This window comes from Gopherus evgoodei, chromosome 1, assembly GCF_007399415.2.
Source record: "Gopherus evgoodei ecotype Sinaloan lineage chromosome 1, rGopEvg1_v1.p, whole genome shotgun sequence".
Classification (NCBI taxonomy): Eukaryota; Metazoa; Chordata; order Testudines; family Testudinidae; genus Gopherus; species Gopherus evgoodei.
Window position 1 is genome coordinate 237,197,984 of NC_044322.1, and position 20,161 is coordinate 237,218,144.

At 41.7% G+C, this 20,161-nt stretch overlaps 1 long non-coding RNA gene across 1 annotated transcript; it reads right to left on the reverse strand.

Moving 5' to 3' along the window:
• Nucleotides 1–767: 767 nt before the first annotated feature.
• On the reverse strand, nt 768–19,383 carry LOC115646904. Its single transcript, XR_003999168.1, has 4 exons — nt 19,372–19,383; nt 15,679–15,684; nt 7,895–7,900; nt 768–839 (listed from the first exon to the last, which is right to left on the reverse strand). It is a non-coding gene; the product is annotated as an uncharacterized LOC115646904 (long non-coding RNA).
• Between the last annotated feature and the right edge of the window lie 778 nt (nt 19,384–20,161).

Here is a 20,161-nt window from a genome sequence, read left to right on the forward strand (position 1 = left end):
AGGTCATCAATGGCAGAATGTCATTGTCACCAGTTATGACAGGAAAAGTAACTTAGCCAAGGCCCCAAAGCAAGTGAATAGCAGAGGAAGTATTAGAATGTAGGGTTACAGCTCCCCTCCCCCCAGTAAATGCAGATTCAGGTTCACTAGGAGATGGGTGGACTGGAAGGCACAATCTTTATCATGCTGGCTCTCACCCACACCATCTCTATGGACTCTGGGATCCTCCATGACACAGCTGGGCCTTCATCATCCTGATCATAGAGAAGTCCTGACCAGACTGGGCCACAGAAAGGAACCCAGCTGGCATCATCACCTTCACCAGCTATGGCTGAATCCCAAACAGCACATGGAATGTGAGACTTTGGGTCTTGTGGTCAACCCTGCCCCCATCTGTCCTTTTCCTTCTGCACCTTACTTTTTTCTCCCTCCCTTTCCTCTCTCTCTTTTTACCTTGTATTTAATAAGAATTTGGCTTATTGGATATTTTGCAACATTGCTGTGAGCCTCCTACCAGAAAAGGTGGCTAAAAACAATGCACTGAACAGCCCAATATGGCTACAAAGTTGGCCAGGTTTTGGAGTGGCTAATACGACTGTGTCCGTGTTTCTTCAGCCGTGAGAGTTTCAGTAGGAGTCAGCTTCCAAAACAGAAGCTGCATTTTTAATTTTTGCTGTTCATTTCTCTTCCTTTTTCTCTGTCTGTGTGTCTTGTTGTGTCTTTTAGGAAACGGAACTGGACTTCAACATCAGCAATTAGAACAGGTCCAGCCTATCTCAACTAATTTATCTTTTCCCCCAAAAGGACAGTTATTTCCATCTTAAATACCATCTAAGAGACTGCCAGACAGGGATTATTTTCCTTCTAAAAACTCCTTACAGCTGAATGGAAATGCAGGATGTTGGTAAAATGAAAGCTATGTAAAGTGTTATTGCAAATGCTTTGTTTCTCCTTTTTTTGTATCTATAATCAAAGGTAGCATACTTTCCATGGCACTAAGGCAGCCAGGGTCTCAGTATCTCTTGCTGACTGTTCCACTTTGTATAAATAATTAAATATTTATTGGAACAGAGATTGGAAACTAGGTGTTCCCTTTGCCAGGTGAATATCCTAACCACCAGGCTTTAGAGTCACTCTCTGTTTCTGACCCAATGACTAGTCAAGTATTTTATACAAAGTAGAACAGCTACAATAGCAAAGATAGAGAGTCATCTGAAAATACCCAGCTATAGAGTATACATACCAGGCTAGAGGGTAGCATTCATTTAGGCAAGATGGTGAGCCCTGGGTTCAAGTCCCCACTCCAGGAGTGGGGATTTGAACCTTAGTGTCCTATATCCCAGCTGAGTGCCCTAACCACTAAACATAAGGGTACATCTTTTCCTCAGTTTTGTGAATCTAGCCCTTCATTTCCTTTTATTTCAAAAAATGCCCCAAAACAAAACCTTTCATTTAACCAACAAAATGTTTCGTACTTTGAACCTGCCAATGTTTTTTAATAAAGTCCTTTTGGGTTGAACTGAATTCCTCCCCCCCCCCTCGCTTTTTTGGAACTGCCAGCAAACCGAAAAATCAGTTATTCACACAGTTATTTGCTCTTCCCAGCATATCATGGCTACCATTCTGGAGTTCAGCCCTTACAATTACACTAGTTCTCTGATCGCTCATTGTTCATTTATTATTTGTATCACAGCAGCAGCAAGAACCTGCATCTGTTGTTTTCTTTCCTATGTATTTTTTGTTTGTTTGGCTTCCTCAATTAGGGGAATTTATCCCACTCTTTCAAAACAGAAAGAACCTGGGGCCCCTTTGTGCTATTTCTTGTACCGACAAACAGTAAGGCCACGTCTACACTACAGCATAAAATCAAAATTATTAAAACCGGTTTTATAAAACCAGTTTTATAAAATCGATTTTACATGTCCACACTAGGGCACATTAATTCGGTGGTGTGCGTCCATGGTCCTAGGCTACCATCGATTTCCAGAGCGGTGCACTCTGGGTAGCTCAGTAAAAGAATGAGACCAATAACTTCGATTTCCGTCCACACTAACCCTAAATCAATATAGTAATATCGATTTTAGGGTTACTCCTCTCGTTGGGGAGGAGTACAGAAATCGATTTTAAGGGCTCTTAAAATTGATTTAAAGTGCCTTGTAGTGTGGACGGATACAGCGTTAAATCGATTTAACGCTGTAGTGTGGACCAGGCCTAAGGGAGAGTAGTGAACCCAACAGCTAAAATTCTAAATAGGCAAGATAAACAGAGTGGAAGAAAGGATTATCCTCACTTTCACAGATGGAGAACTGAGGCAGAGAGAGATTAAATGACTTGTCTAAAGTTGTAGGGAAAGTCTGTGGCAAAGCCAGGAATTGAAGCTAGATTTTCTCCATCCCAGTCAGTACCTTAAAGACCATTCTTCCTCCCAGGAGTGCAAATCCTTCTAAGACCTCAAGACAGATTTCAGCAAAGGTCAGAAGCCCAAAAGAACAGCTTGACATTATGGAGATAGACAAACAAACACACCAGCAACAACATATAGAAACCGAAACTCCCGATTGTTTCTTTAGGCCCAGGTTAGGTTTTCTGTGACATTATTTCCAGCTTCCAGCCTCAATGGCTCCTTTATTAGAATGCAGCCTCACCAGGTGTGTGTGTAGGATGGAGGGAGATTTTGATCTCAAGAACTGTTCCTATAAGGAGGAGCAGCTGGCAGTGGGGCCACTGTATATGGTTCTGTAGAACACAATGACAGTTTGTGAGGAAAGACCTGTCTCCACAAATACAATGAAAGGCTGAATGAGGTATTCTTAACGGTTCCTTGAACACACACAGATGCCTCTTCGGATGGCAAAGGATGTAACAATTAATTCAATTTAGCTACCTGCTCTTTTTATGCTTTGACAATGATGAAGACTATTATTTTTCAGATAAAGAAAAAAAGGCAGCAGACATCCTGCAGAAAGAAAGTTCTGGAAATCTCTGCTCTCTTGCGCACAAATCTGAGGCAGAGCAGCTGTTCCAAGTCTAACCTTTAGACTTTTCTGTGAGTGAAGAGCTAGCTTTGATCTCTCATCAATAAACAAATAAAAGAAAGCCTGTTTCAGTGGATGGAAGCAGTTCTGTATCCAGGTAACCATGTCCTTTCCTCACTGATCACTATGGTAACCTAACTCCTTCCTTCTGTTCCCTCTAAATGAGAAAGCATGTTTCCCTGATAAGAGATGGGAATTCTTTGATTTGCTATTCCATTCCTTGACTTCACAACAGCAAAAGGTCACTTCCAATTCTAATGTGAGGAATTGAAATTCAAACAGTGTTGAAATATACATATATCTCTTGCAGTCCCATAGCTGTCTTAAAATATCCTGCTCAAAATTCACTGCAAGAAATGAAAACCCTATCTTAGAGAGACTTCTGTTATGAACGGCAGACAAATATATAAAACACAGTTTGGTTTCCATGTGGCTTAATGACCGTTTTTGGTTGATAGGGGTTTCTAAGTCTGCAGCTTAATTAGATTTTCTGTTAGCCAGTGATTTCAACAGTCACAAAGGGCTTTTGGAAGACGTTGGTAATGAACTTTAAATGGGTCAAGGTCAGCAATACTTTCCAAGAGCATGGATCACATTTTAAAGAGCGTCCCATGAACCACCTTCCATCTGCAATTGTACGGCCTTTTTCCTCCCATTTTTCATTAGATAACATCCCTGTGGCAACTACAGCAACTGCTGATGTGGAAAAGTAGTATAAGGAAAGCCACAAGTATTTTAGTGCTCTCTAGTACGATCAGTTTTCTTTCTTCTCCCACACCCCTCAAACTAATCATATTGTCTTCTTTACTTTTCCATTAATCTCCCACGCTTATCTCCCAGCTTGGAGCAAGAAGAAAAGCCAGCACCCTTTGATCTGTGTGCTCTCTGCAGACCTTTAAGTGCTCCATACATCGGTGGTCCCAGTCTGTAAACCTACTGTGTGGCATGTGCATCACACACATGCAGCAGGGCAGGGAACAGTTCTCACAATTTATAGGTTTTTGACTATGAAAACAAACTTTTGGCAAGTTTTAGTGTTATCATGATTTTATTTCAAGCCTTTCAATATTTGGTGTTTGTTAAAGATACAGCTCCTGAAGTCCATGACAATCTCATTTTATACACACCCCCTTTCCTCATTTCTAGGGAGAAAACCTTGAAAACATGAACCTTGAAGGTTTAAAACCCAGAGTGCAGATTAAAATAAAAGTAAAAAATTGGGGTGCTGGTAAAGTCACATGATTCTAAGCCAATCTCATTATTTTCAGGCACCTGACTCTTGTATTTTTGAGCACTTAGGATTGGCAAGTTTGAATTTTTCATGAGAACCTGAAAGTCAGTTCCAGGTTTAACATTTTGGTATTTGCACCAGTGGATATAGGTTGTTTTAATTGGCTGCTGTTGAGATGGAAAACATAGCCAACAATAGATTGCCCCATACAGATTTAACGGAAAAGATTTGCAGTTGGAAGTTTAAAACTTTTCAGACAACAAGTGTTTCCCAGTAATAAATTTGAGTTGAAACAAGATGTTTCACTTTTTGAATAAATTACGAAAATAGGATTGTTTGTGCCATCTGGTTTTGCTTTAAGTGTTATTTTTAAAAAATTATTTTTTATTTGCTAGCCATCTAACTGCAAGATTTATATTTACCTAATATAGTGACAGGTGGAAAGACCACCTGTCTCTTCCTTAAGGCGCCATCTGAGTTAAAAAAGTTCAGTCTCTGTCCCTCCTTCCCCAATCACTTTTTAATCTCCTTCCAAGCATGTTGCTGTTGCACTACGAGGGAGTCTCCAAATATATTTCCCATATGAGTATGATTAGTTTTCTAGACACATCCAACGAGAAAAAACTGCCATGAGCAAAAATCCATGGAGCAGATTCCCTTTGTGGAGTTTTCCAGAATGTACTGTCAGAAGACTGGGGAGTGCTTTCTGCAAAAGAAGCCAATGCCACAAATCCTAGCTATTCTAAGAACTATTAGGTGAAATCCTGGCTCCATTGAAGTCAGTGGGAGTTTTGACTTTGACTTCAAACAAGGCCAGGATTTCACTCCATACGAAAACTTTGGCCAGAGCCTCACCCTTGTTTCAGCTCCTTCACACCACATAAGAGGGCCAGAGTGATGTCAAGGTGACCTAAAAGCCCCAGTTCTGGAGAAGAGAGGATACCCCTGGTACAGGCACTATGGTAGAGAGCTGCGCATAATCTCACCCCGTATTCCTGCACACTTCTACTTTAGACCACTGCTGCTTTCCTAGCTCCTGACAGGGCTTGCCTGCTTTAAAGGTGGTTCCACAGCACTGAAGGGGCCCCACTCAAGTTGATATAGCATGCTGTGGCAAACTCAGGACAATTAGCTACCAGGAGAGGGGTAGTAATTAGTCCCAGGGGGGTTAAAAGGCCTCTCCCTATCCATTGAGGGGAGATAGACACAGAGAAACAAGGTTCAGCTGGAACATGGGTTACCAGGGAACTAATTAGCTTCAGCTGGCCCCAATTGCTGGGGACCTTTTTAAACCCTCCCTGGCAGGGAAGCAGGGGGGAGGAGAGAAGTAGAGTAGCTGCCAGAGAGTAGGTGCAGCAGGACTCTGAAACTCTTCCTGCAAGGCAGATTGCACTCTCCCCAGAAGGAGAGAAAGACTGAGCAAGGGGCTGGCTGAGAAAGGATCGGCCAGACCCTGTGCGACCGGGAAGGGCTTTTGCTTTGCCCAAGCCTGTGGCTCCAAGGCGGCAAGGGGCTGAGCCAGCGGAGGAGAAGCAGGTACTTCGTCACAATGCAATTGCATTATTTCAGTGAGAATCTAGTCAGAAGTTTGGTGGAGAAACAGTGTGCCCTCCTCCACCCCTATATATTGCCTCCTCCTCATTTGCGTACTGAAGAGGATGTGTGAATGAATGGTGCTGCAGACGTGACTGGCCCATCTCCTCCATGCACACACATCACATGGATGTAGGAAGCTATACTCTGGAATTACACTTCATCTGTTGGCTTTGTGTGTTAATTCAGGAGAGAGCCAGCTCTTCATTGGAGCTACACCAATTTACACCAGCTGGTGATCTAACACAATATAGTTTTATTAGCTTTAAAAACAAACAAACAAACAAAAAAAACCACACTCCTCACATCCTTTCAATTTCCAGAGTTCAAACTGGCAAACAATGTGAGACAACTTCTACATAACCATCCCTTTTTGAAAGGGTGGGATAAATTCCCCTAACTGAGGAAGCCAAACAAAACAAACAAAGAAAAGAAGACAACAGATGCATTTCTGAATCCTAAATCAGGTCCAACTTCAGTTTCGTAACATCAGACTAACTAAGGGTCTATATTATTATATCAAAGTACCAAAACATGCAACAGCACCAAGTCTGTGTGGGATGCAGGGAGATTTTGGTCCCAAATGATGCTGTCCTCCCATAAGGAAGAGCAGCTGCTTGTGCAGAAGCTTTGTAAATGTGGGAGTTTTAAAAATGAGTAAAATTGCAGGTTGCAAGGAGTCTTGTCTCCACATTCACTGTGAAAGATGAGCAGAACATTACAAATCCTGACCACTGCTATTCATTTTAAATGTACTCAAATTATAAGTATACCCATGTGCATATTTTATTTATTATGTCCACACACATCTATATGTTGAATACATTTAAATTTGATATAGCATATATATTATGCATACAGTACTGAAGGTCAGTGATGCCAATTCTCGTGATCTTAGATTTTGTTTGGAGACATCAGAGGTTGAGAAGTTGGCCATCCATATGATACTCAATCCTGATTCAGTCAGGAAGGCATCATGAACGAGAATCAGGATCACGGCAAGGTAAATGGAAAAGAGTGTTGGAGCAATGACACATCCCTGCTTGACACCGATTAAGTTAATTCAGTTAAATCTCTCAGTTAAATCAGGGAATAAGGGCTTGCAGAGGGCATTGGAAGCATTTCAAAGACACAGTGAGAGTACATCTTAAAAAGGGAAGCATCAATCCAACAAACTGGGACAATTTGGCACGGAACAGAGCACAGCGGTGCCACACCAAACACCAAGCTGCAGCTCACTTTGAGGAGAACAGATGTGCTCATGAGACAGAGAAGCAACAAAGGAGGCAAGAAAGGGCATGACAGTTCAGCCAACAACTATGTCTCCTTGTAACAGGTCGTGCTCTCACCACTGCAGCACCTCCTGCTGGTCAGTCTGGGATCTCATTCCAGGCTCAGAGTGCCTCCTGCTGGCACTAACCTTGTCTTTCAATCAATCAATCTTCACCACTATACTGCAAATCCTGCATTCCTCCTGGCCTGCAGTGCCCCTTCTCCTGGGTATTTGCCTGTGGCAGTGCCCCCACACTTGGGGTCCTCCCCTTCCTGGGGAACCCCAATCCCCTAAGCCCACCTGGCCTCAGTGAACCACTGCCAGTTTTCATCTAGCCCCTTCCCTTAGGAGCAAACTGCAGTCTGAAGTGGCCACTCATCATTGGCAAAGGGCTTGGACTTGTTGCCTCTATCTCTCCAGCTGCTTTCCCACAGCCTCAGTACCTCCTCTGACCCTGACAGCAAGGCTTTGGCCTGGGGATGTGCCAGGCTGGAACTTCCCCAGCAACTCCTGCCCTTTCCCAGCACTGCACTGTGCAAAGTACCCTTTGCTCTTTCAGGCAGCCAGGTCCATCTCTCTCCAAGGCTAGAGAGAAAACTTCTGGCCCTGCAGTCCTTTTATTGGGCCAGTCTGGCCCTGATTGGCTGCCTCCCAGCCTTTTCTGATTGGCTGTCTGCCCCAGCCCTCTCCAAGGGCTGGCTTTTAACCCTTTCAGGGGCCAGAATGGGGTAACCGCCCTGCTACACTCCTCCAAGATTACACCTGTCACTTCTGTGGAAAATCTTCAGGGCAAGAATTGGGTTCCTCAGCCCCTTAAACTCACCAATGAACCCCCTTGGCAGACGTCATCCTCACATTGAAAGATAGCTGAAGATATCACGTATATAAAGGGGGGGGAGAGAGAGAGAGAGAGAGTTCTGTTTGCTGTATTTATCTGGCTACTATGACCCATTCAGATTCTATAGAATATAAGCTCTCTTCATAAACAAAAGGGCTACAAAGTGTTTATTTAGAAGAAATCCTGCTATACATCAGCTCCTGCAGCACTTATTTTGAAACAAGACGGCGCTAAAAACAGGAAACAACTGGCCCCCTGTATGGGTTTAAATCTGAAGCTGAATGAGACAGTTTAAGGACCATCTCTTCAAATAGAATAGTTACCTTATATACTCATTCATTAGTCTGTTTGTTTATAAGCCGACTCCCCAAAATGGATAGGTAAAACCAGCAAAAACTATATGACCCTTTTATAAGCCGACCCTATATTTCAGAGATTGGAAAACTTTGGATCCCGGCCCATCAGGGTAAGCCACTGGCTGGTTGGTATATTTTGTTTACTTAGAGTGTCTGCAGGCATGGAGCCCCTCAGCTCTCTGTGGCTGCGGGTTGCCGTTTCCAGCCAGTGTGAGCTGCAGGAAATAGCAAACCGTGGCCACAGGGAGTGAGGGGCTCCATGCCTGCAGATGCTCCCGGTAAACAAAATGACAAATGTATTAGATATTCATTCAATGATTCGATAGAGTTTAAAATCATCAAATTTTGATGTGTCCCTTTTTTACCAAAAATATTTGGCTTATGAATGAATACAAACAGCATAAATAACATATTCTGGCAATGGCACACCTAATTTGCACTTCTAGTTCCTGCAGTTGTCACTGCCACCCGAGTATTTGCACTTGGAAATGGCAAGGAGGGACGGTATTACAGATTAGGCACTAGGACTTCGGAAACCAGTTTCTAGCTCAATCACAGACTTCCAGTACGACTTTGGGCAAGATTCACAATAGAATTACGGTATGTCAACAAACTTCCCTCATAACTCTTTTAGCTCAGTGGCTAGGCTACTCATAACCCTTCACCTGAGGAGGAAAAGGTATTTGAACAGGCATCCCAAGTGAGCACCCTAGCCACTGAACTATGGGATTTGCTGATGTGGGGCTCCCATGTTGAAGCTCTTCTACTTTGGACAAATAATTAAAGAGTCATTGGCTGAGCAAAAGAGTGAATGCAAATGCATGCACAAGCATGAGAATGACTCGGCCTCTTGGTGGTTAGAATTCTCACAGAGGATGTGGGAGACCCAGAATCCATTCCCAAGGCTCCAATGAGTCTTTATTTGTCCAAAGTGGAAACCAACCTCAACTGTTGAAGGGGCTATGTGGAAATTTTTCCTGGAAGCAAGTTATCCCATGAGTGCCTACCACAGAATTACTTTCCTATGAGGCATCTGGTACTGGCATCTGGTATTGGTAATAGCATACTAGAGGTGGATCAGTGGCCTGATCCAGTATATAGATTCCTATTTTCCAGTGAGAGTGCAATGGTGAGAGTATTTATGGAAAAGGCCAATGTAGACAATGAGGTAACTTTTTTATAGCATCTAAGAGACTTAGGCTCCTAAATCCCACTGACTTGCAATGAGACTTGGGCTGTTTTGAAAACTGTACCCAATACTACAAATTATTTGGTCTACCTGAAAAAGACAAGACTAGGGAGGTGACACATGAGGATTAGGTGGTAGGAACCTGGAACAGCTTCAGCTGGGATAGCAACAATTGGAGCAGCAGAGGAGATAGTGGTAAGGACACCAACTTCTATGTTATCTAGCCCTAGCAACAGTGATCAAATTTAAAAAAAAACAGCCAGCATAGACACAGCCTGTGCTGCCCTAAAGTCAAGTACATTATATGAAAATAGGACTTCTGTTATAAAAGGAAATTCTTCCTATCTGAACCTGTTAAGCTATCAGCCTTCCAATTCAGTGTGATTTCCCTTTGTTCCACCAGGTAGAGCTACAGCTTCAAACATTTTCAGTAGAGCAGAGTTGGTATATGCTTTTGGATGAGCTGTCTCCCAACTGGATGGCTTTCAGTTTTAGATAGAAGCTACTAAAAACACCCTTATTATTAAAATGCACTTTCTACTGCTTCCTGTCATTTGTAGGAGGTGGAAAGCTGGAGTTGATCAGCAGGACAAGTCTTAATCCTGCTCCAACATTTGTAGACTGCCCACAAACCAAAACAACAAAACAAAAAGTAGTTGTACTGGCTGAAAAGCTGTGCTAAAAGCCTGGCAATAGCGATGAAAAGGTCTTGCTGCAGATGTTAGTCATGTTACTTAATGCATTTTTGGAAGGTGCTCAGGTAGCATGGTGATGAGCATAGTACAAGGATCTGAACAGAACAGAATGTGAACAACAGTGGGCTTTGTTTTTGGGTGGTTTTGGGGGGGGTTTGTTTTTAATACCAAACATATAGCAGCCTGGGCATAGACCTAAACCCTTCTAGAGTTATACTGCAACCTTTACTCTCACCGGGTGGTTCGTAACTCTACAGGCAGTCCTATTCTCTTCAGTGGGACTATCATCAGAGTTACTCAATGTAAGCACGATAGACTCTTGTCCTTAGGGAAGTGGTAATCCTGTCATCTGAATCCAGCCCAAGACTGTTGTGACCACCTTACAGATGTTCAGTGTCCTATATGAAATGTGGTCTGGGCTCGGTCTAGTGCCTGATGGAGAGGTGTCCTTATTAGGAAAACTGACCTAATAATTGTCATTTAAGCCACAAGAGCTTTTCAGTGAGCAGGGAGACCAAATCCTTCGAAATTACCTCTCCAGATCCAGCATGGATACCTGGTGACAGTGGGGAGGGGAGGGAAAGGAGGCCAGTATCCATGCTTGCAGCTATTTTTGACAGCTCTGGAAACAGAAGCAATCTGGCACCTCTGGCTACTAAATTAACTATTTACATTTTTAACCCCTCCAGATTTTAATTTATAGGCTTTTGATAGTCTGTTTATTGCTTCTGAAATGTATCAATCCCACCCAAGGCATAATATTTCTGTAGCAGAACTGTAATTATTGAGCTGTTTGAAATTGCTAAGGAAGAAAAGTTGGAGGCAATTCAGGAGAATATGAACATGGGGTATTTTAAACAGAAATAATAGCAGCAGTGCAGCAATAAAGATAAATTGAATTAATCTGTTCCAGCATCAGTGAACAGCTCTGTTTTCAATATGTGCAGTACTAAAAACTGTTCTTTTCATGGAATCTTACTGATGGATTTAGTGTGGGAAGTGCAATTTATAGGGCCCATTCCTCAGCTGATGTAAGGCAGCATAGCTCCACTGAAGTCAGTGGATTGAAGCTGACTGAGGATCTTGATCTCACAATATTCCCCCCTCCATTTCAATGGCTTTTCAGGTACAGCAGAATTTCAGAGCTTGCTTAGGCAACTCCAGAGATGATGCATTAACCTGAATAATATGACTTCCTTAATCCAATATTTGAATTGCTATGGAAACCTCTTAGCAACGTGAAGGAATAAAATGGATCCAAAAAGAAAACAAACAACCACCACCACCACCACCGTACAACCAATCAGTTCAAATGGTAACACTAGAAACAAAGAAAACAAAACCAACAAACTTTCTAACCTCAGGGAAACAAAAGAAACAATTGTGTCACCTGATTTAATAACTCAAATTTGCAGCAGAATAGCTTCAAATTCCTCTGTGGATTCACGTGGCCTTCACTTCTTTCTGACTTTGAAGTTTGCACCTGGAATAGTAAAGTTGCTGTAGTGTCCACTTCGGACATTTTGCCAAAGATTTCACTGTTCCCCTGTTCTAGAGGATGTGCTCTTGCTTTCTGGGAAGTAATGTGTATTTTTTTTTAGGAGCACACTGTGTCTCCAAGGAGGAGCTTTCAGCAGTGATTCTCTGTTGGGCTCCATGACAATGCAAAGACCTTCCCTACGTTTTCAGTGTTAACAGAAACCAAGCTTTCGGGCCTTTGGCTTTGTGTGGTGAACTTGTTCACATGATGAGAATTTCCTGCACATAGAGTCTCTGTCATCCTGTACAAAACATTGAGCAATATCCCTTCATATGATCCTTCATATACTGACAAATTGGATCTCAGGGATACAAAAAGTTTCAACTTCTTGGCCAGGATTTTCAAAAGTGACTAATGATTTTGGTACATTTTAAAGGAAGCTGAATTTAAGAGTGCTGATTGTCCACACTTCCTGAAAAATCAGGTGCCTTTACAGTGTCTGAAATTGGGTGCCCAACAACTGAGGCAACCCCTCCCCCCCAAAAAAACCAACCAACCCTTTACTACCTTGTTCCTTATCTTTAGGAAAATTCTCTATTCCTCTAGTTAATCTTGGTGGCCCCATCTAAATAGAGTTTTCCAACTCTATAGTATGTGCAGCGCTCTTTATATACTTAAGTGACTTCTGGCAAACTTCTGTAATAGAGTTCCAAGAATAGACCAGACAGGCCACCTAAGCAATTATTGTGCCACTGTGGGGCAGTACTGAGGAAAAGGCATGCACTATTGTGCATGAATACAGCCGAGGATGACGGAGGGCAATGTGGTCAAAGCTATCTAATTCAAACAATGATGTGAATGTCTCTAGGATATTAGATTATTTTTGTGTGTGGTGTATTAAAGCTGTACTGAGGAGGACCCGTATGGTGGTTGGTCCAAGCATGTTTCTCTGATATAGAAAAGGCCAAACATACATTATAGATCCTTTTACAATATCCAAGCTATTTTCGGTGTTTTGGGTACCACTTTCAAATTGGGGATGCCAGCTGTAGTTATCTGTGGGTGGGGAGGGAGATGAATGCCTTTCAAGCTTGAATTAACAAGAGGTTTAATAAATAAGACTGAGTGAGATGAATAAAATTAATAAAGAAGCGAGACAAGCCATCCCAGCTGTCTGTCAAAAACCCTGATGGGATCATGAATATTTAAGAGGCAAGCAGCTTAAAGGTTTAATGTGTTCCTTGACTTTCTTCAGCTATGTCTTATCTGCCAATAAACTACATAAAAGAATGGACATGAAGATGTACTGGAAATCAGTTCAGTTGCTTTTACTTATTTATACTAGGCTTTTGATTCACAAGAGAACTACTGCTGGATTTTGCCCTTATATGTGAACACACAGCTGCCATAAAAATCCATGTCCATTGCACACATGTAGTTAAGGGCTGAGTTGTCCTTACAATAGCATCAGTTTTATTCCTTTATACATCTGACTGTTATCTAGGACTACCTTCTCAGAAAAAACAAATGTAATTCCCCCACCATTTTGAAAGTACAAATCCAGTTTTGACTGGATCTAGAGATAGCACTTCAAACTTCCTTGGGGTTGTTAATTAATAATAGAGGTTACAAAATAAAAAAAAAATATTAACACCACTCTCTCTCTCTCACACATATAAAAATGTCCCCAGTCTGGTAGCGTGTTGAGCAAGGAGTGATTCTTAACTTACAAATATGGCACACAGAACCCACTTCCAAGTCTAGAAAGTACCAAAGTACCAGGCTTTAGTATTATGGCATTTGTCTAAGACATGGAGTTCTTATATCGTAAAACTCCAATGTTAGTTATTTATGTACTAAAGTATTTTTTCTTGGTCTCATACCTTCTCTAAGATATTGAGTTTTGTATTTTTAAACATACATTCCTACTTCAACTGGCTGAAAACCCATTCCAAAAAAGTTTTTAACAGAAAAATAACCACACAAGGAGCAGGCGATTAGGAGGTTGTTTGAATAGAACAAGAATAAAGATTAGATCTTCCAGATGATGCTCTTGTTCTTAAGAAGACCTGAGATTTTGCTGAATCATCCTGGGGTTATGACATTAATAGCTATCACACTGTGTATGTGTCTACTTGCAAGAACCAAGTCTGTAGAGTAACAACTTGACATGTAAGTCAGTAAGCTCCTGTTGTATGAAGTGCTATATGTTGTCAACTTTTTAAGGCATGTTTTAAACTCAAGACAAAGCACAGGTAAACAGAGAGAGGTACATTTCAGAAAGATTTCACATGTGCCAGAAGCACTTCTTAATCAATAAATTGGTACAACCTCCCTCCTCCTCAAAACCTGAGGCCAAGAATAAAAAGACCTAGGCCTTAAATACCAAATCCTGGTGAAGAGAAGTCTCCTCCTCAGCTCATTATTCTCTTCATCTCTGTTGATTGAAATCCATTACTTAAATTTTCAGGAACTGAATTCTTAGTAAAGCCAAAGATCAATTTATAAAAGTGAAACATTTAAACTTATAGCAAGCTGGTTGCCTGCAGTACACAGACTTGATTATCTGAATTGGTAAGGATTGATCTTCAGCTTATTACCAACACATAATAGAGACAGAGGCATTCCCAGACCTCATAACCTACCTGAGACTGTAGAGAAAGTTGAATTCGCACTCCCATAGCATGTTATGCCTCTAAATAACACTGCAGTGCACTTTATTAGGAATTCTCAACCTGGGAATTGTTTCTCAACTGTTTTCATATTGTTAACTGGGAGTAGGATCCCATCTAGATTCCTGCCTAGATAGAAGAAAGTTTCCGAGGGGTCTCAATATGGACAAGGCTGAGAACCACTGCACCACATGACAATGCCAGATGTTAAAATTCCTTCCTGTCTCCACATAGGATCAACTCACTGTGACACTCTGTACCCAAAGCAACACCCTGACACCCCCGTATTCACTATGGTGATATGATTACAATATTTTCTGTTCAAAGTATGCCTTGTGAGGAATCATTTTAAAAGTCTTGATCAGTTGAATGTTAATATCGTGTTGGATTGTATGTGCTATCATTGTATAGGAGGCTGCGTGTGTGTTACTGAAATACATTGTGAGGTTGGGAACACCCACAATCTGCCTTTCAGGTACAATAGTGGAGAAGCCAGACACTGATGATGGCCGATTAAAGGAAACACACACACACAAGAACTACCCCAGGAATTGTATATAATGGAGACCTCTCAGAGAGAGCAATAAACAGTGGAGACTGTTTGACTCACTCAGTCATAGCAAAAGATCTTTCCAAAACGCTGAAGGAATCTATAGAGGGGAAGTGACATCATCATTTGGCCTCACTCCCGCCACAACTCATAATCAGTAGTTGTCCAGAACCATCTGGAAATATGTCTGGGAAAAAAGACTCTGAACTGGGAGGTGGTCCCAGGCTGGAAAGGAGAATACCAGCTTGTGTATTAAGGAACTATACCATCAAAGTGAGACATTGCTTGATCCAAATCCTGTGTAGATTATAGAACTCAGATTGTGATTTTACTTTTATTTCTTAGGTGACCAACTTTGAACTGTACATTTATTATGTGTAATTACTTAAAATCTTTCTCTAGTTAATAACTGTGTTTTATATCTTACCTAAAATAGTGTATTTTGCTTGAAGTGGTTGGGGGAATCTGCTCAGGAACAAAAGATGGGGCATGTCCTTTCCACATTGAGGAAGGGGCAGACTGTGTTATAAAATGGGCAGGCTACTGACTAGGGCATGACAGGATGGCTCTGGGGTCCAAGGCTAGGGAGCTGTGGGGAACTCGTTGGAACCTCTCTATTGTTGATTCATGAGAGGCTGGCAAAAGCATTAATGTAACTCAGCTGGATGTGTCCTTGCCTGTGGATGGCTGTGTAAGTGCAGGACCTGGAGAGGTTTGCAGTTTGTCACAGCATCACAGTGGGAGAGGGAGCCCAGGTTAGTAAGACAGAGGGCTCAGCAATGCTCCAGTTCCATGTTGCACTCCAGGAAACTCATCACACTCACAGGAGTTCATTTAAAAAGTGAGTTTTTGCTCTCACTGAGGCGGATTCTTCTCCCAGTTAGAACAATGAGAGCAGGAGCAGGCCTTTAACCAAGTTTAGAGAAGTAGCCATAATTCTGCTGCATAGGGCAGCTAACCAGGTTCTAGTTATTGCAAAGCATAAACAATTTGTTCTGTAACAAAGATCCCAGAATAGTGATTTAAGTAGTGTCTACTCACTGACTTATGGAAATATCTAGATGCCAACTCAGTTCTAAACAAAAGTAATATCAGGATGTGTGGTAACAAGAATTCAAGATATCATAAGAACATAGGACCAGATTCTAGCTCCTCCACTCATGTTGAAAAGTATCCTAACTCCCACTGAAGTCAGACAACTTGAGAAGTAAGGTACAATTCACCTTGAGTAAGGGAGTAAGCTTGACTAAGGCTGTGTAATTAAGTGTTACTACTGTAAGAAAAATTTAATATCAGATGCATCCATTTAGTTTTATACAACATCTTTCATCCCACAATGTCTTAAGAAACCATATGTGGAAGGCATCAATGAAATGCAACCACCTCAGGAAAGGAAGGCAGCAAACAAAAGATGGTGCAACAACAGAAGGGAGGAATCAGTGTAGCCAGGACAGCAAGACAAATCTGTTCTATTAGTATGTAAAAAGTGTTATACATTAAACAGTGGAATGTTTAATGTCTGCAGAATAGACAGGAACGCAAGTCTCCTCCTGAAGAGACTTCCCTGCCTCATGTGATAAGGGCATGGAATTTGATTTAGCTTGATCAGTCAGAAAGATGAATCAACACTAACAGTATCTGAGCCACTTTTGGAAACCTAGATGTTTTAATCACACCCTCTACCTTCCATATCTGTATTACCGCATGTTAGAGAGAAAGAGGAATCAAACTGTAATTACACGACAAAAGAAGAGGACCCAAATTCGAATCCACCATGGCATGACAAAACAGAGCCAATAAACATGAGAAAAAGGGAATAGACTTATTTGGAGAGCTGGTCTCAGAATGTTTCCTTCATTGTTATATTGTGTTCACTGCATTGTTTTGTCATGCTGCTTCATCAGGCTATATAGAATGATGCATCAAATTGCCATGACACTGTTTTTTCACTTCCTGGTTTTTGGGATCTATGAATGTTGCAGAGGAAGCACCTTGAGCCACACTGGGAGGTTGGGGTGAATGTGTGCCATGCGGAAAATAGGCCAAAGAATTCATGAGCCTCCGCTGACTCCGTTGCTACCCCTCTCCTCTTGCAGATCCAAGACTGTCACCAACTGATTCTGAAAGGGGTGGTAGCTGTTTGCAGCTGGTGAGGCAATCACTATGATGAAAATCCCTTGGAGGATAAGCCATACAGACAGGAGAAAAAATAACAAAAAGACTGAGCACCTTGAGAGCAGTGTGTGGGGGCTCCGAGTGGATCACTTTGTGGGGTAGTGATGTGATAGCCCTGATTTGAAGTTTGCAGGAAATAAGCATCTCTGGTCTCTGCTGTTTCATTTGTAGTTGGAGTGTTTTGCACAAATTTGTCTCTTATGAGGAGGGGGGAAAAAACCCTCATCTCATCATGCATTCTATTTAAAAACTGGTATTAGTGTAGCAGTCAACAAGGCGCCTCATTAATTCTGGAGATGCTCAGCAGGGGGTATTCTTTTTCAGCTTTAAAATAGCAGGAACTAGAGCATAATAAGAGAGAGGGGCTTTCACTTTTAACAAAGCCTAATATATTTCCGCTACAATGTCAGGCTCACTCATTTCATTTGCTTTTGCTTGGTAGCTCATAGCCTTTTATTTAAAAGGAGTAGGCGCGTCTCCCCCCGTCCCATCTCTTAGTTACATTTCTTAAGGATTTTATATGTGGCCCTAACATATTATTCAATCTTTAGTCTACTGAATATCCCCCACAAGAGGATGGGTAATTGGATGCAAAGCCTTTCACTTCTTCCACTAAAACACACAACTCAAGTTCAGTAATGGTAGTGCTGAACTCAATCCCTTGTGACAGCTGTTTATTGATCTGCAAAATGAGTTGGTAGCCTCGATAAACTGATCAACAAAAAAACCCACCAACATCAGTTAAGAGGACACAGTTGGATGGGCTTGAGATCTAGCCACCCTTCAAACACCTTGGGCATGTGTACTAAGAAAAGAGGTTATGTTTGTAGATGTGTCAGCTAAGAAGCTTTAAACTCACACCAGTTTCAACAAGACTGTGCATCTCGGATAGATAGGGCTAGTCATGTTTAAAAACATGTTTGTTGATCACAATTAACCCTGGGTGTGGAGGGGATAGAGTTGACCACACCAAGTTAACATGCATTCAACAATTATTTTGCCCACACTAGGTACCGAGGCAGGCTTAAAAAAATGTTGGCAAACAAGTGTTTTAAATCATGACCTGTCTTCCTAGTCCAGACATGACCCTGGATGTGACTGTTCAGGAACAGAGTAAAAAGCAGAGCTGCAAGCCAGTGTAGGGAAAGATGGCCATGCTATTGCCCTGTTCTATAGCCAGTTTGCAGCAAACCAGTGCTTTCTACAAGTACTAAGGCTAGTGAATATATTCTTTTTAACTTGCCAGTGCAGCTTCAGAAGTGAAGGGTATACTGGGTAGAGTTACTGGAGCAAATTAAAAAAAAATCAATATTTTTACTTTTGTGACTAACAAAGAAGGTATTTGTAGCCCCTTTTTAATCTAGTTTCAGATGAAACCGGTGATGTATCTGAAATACAACAATGATATTTTAATTACCTGGACAGACAACCTAAACTGTCCACATCCACATCCACCCATTCTTTAAACTCTCTGTACAACACTAGCATCAATTTCCTGGACATCATGATCAGCTTCAAAATGGAACCCTAGAGACCACTATATACAAGAAATTCCTGGGTCGCCATACCTACCTTCATTGATCCAGTAATCACCCCAAACACACCAAGAAATCGGTTATCTACTGCCAGGCACCCAGATACCATAGAATGTGCTCCAAGGAGAAAGTCCGGGATATACAACATAGCACATTTAAAACTGCCTTCACCAAACGAGGACACTTTACCAGGGTAGAAGATTGTATCATGGAACAGGCCACCCAAACACCCCAAGAGAACATGCTTCAGTATGGAAACAGAATCCGCTGCAACCAAACACCTCTGGTTGTCACCTACCACCCCCACACTGGAACCCATAGGGGATATCAAACATTTACAACCCATACTAAAAGGGGACCACGTCCTGAGAGAAATCTTTTCTAACCCCTTCTTCTGCCCTTCAAACACCCACTCCCCATCTCTCTAGGCTCATTATCAGAAACAAGCTCCCCATTGACCAGGATGCATCAACTCAAAGCAGCACAAGACCCTGCCAGAACAACAGATGCAAGTCCCGTAGATTTATCTCCATTGCTACTATGATCTACACCCTCCCCCACAAAATACCTTGCTAGATCCACAGGTCCTACACATGCCTATCACAACATGTGGTATACCTCATCCAGTGGACTAAATACCTCAACAAAATCTATGTGTGTGAAATGAGATAATCCTTATGATCTCAAATGAACTCTCACAGAAAAAAATGGTAAAAGTTAAGAACACCCTATCACCTGTGGGCAAACACTTTTCATAAAATGATCACTCTATATCTGATCTATCTGTCCTTGTCCTTGAAGGAAACCTGCATAACACTTTCAAAGATGAGTGTGGAAGCTGAAATTCATAACTTTGCTAGGCACTAAAAATCATGAACTGAATAGAGACACTGGATTCATGGCTTATTACAACAGTCTATAACCCACCAACCCCCATTTCCCAGCTGGAGAGGTGTCAACAGGCCACTTCACCGCAAATGGTCCCTTGAAATGTGTGTTAATGAAACCATCTGTTCCATCTATTATTTATCTGTGGCACTCTGAACACCATTCCCAGACCTGAAGAAGAGCTCTGTGTAAACTCAAAAGCTTGTCTAGCTCACTGACAGAAGTGATCCAATTAAAGATATTACCTCACCAACCTTGTCTCTCCAATATCTTGCGACCAACATGGCTACAACACCACTGCATACAACAAATAAAATAGTAACACATTTCCTATATTTATAGACCACTAGCATTTCTCTAGATTTCCCAGTACACCCTGTCTCCTTAAATCCATCTTCCAGATTGTAAATGTTCTGAGAGATGGACTGTCTTAGATCCTCTACAAGACAAATGATACCATTTTATCATGGTTATTATATATTGGTGCTTGGGGCAAACCAAGATCACGGATCCATTGTGCTAGGCACTGTACAAACACAGAATAAGAGAGTTTCCTGCCCCAAAGAGCATATATTGTTGGTGCTTAATAAATTTTATATATAAAATTTATGATAAACATTACTAGCCCTCATGGTTACAGGGAAAAATCTT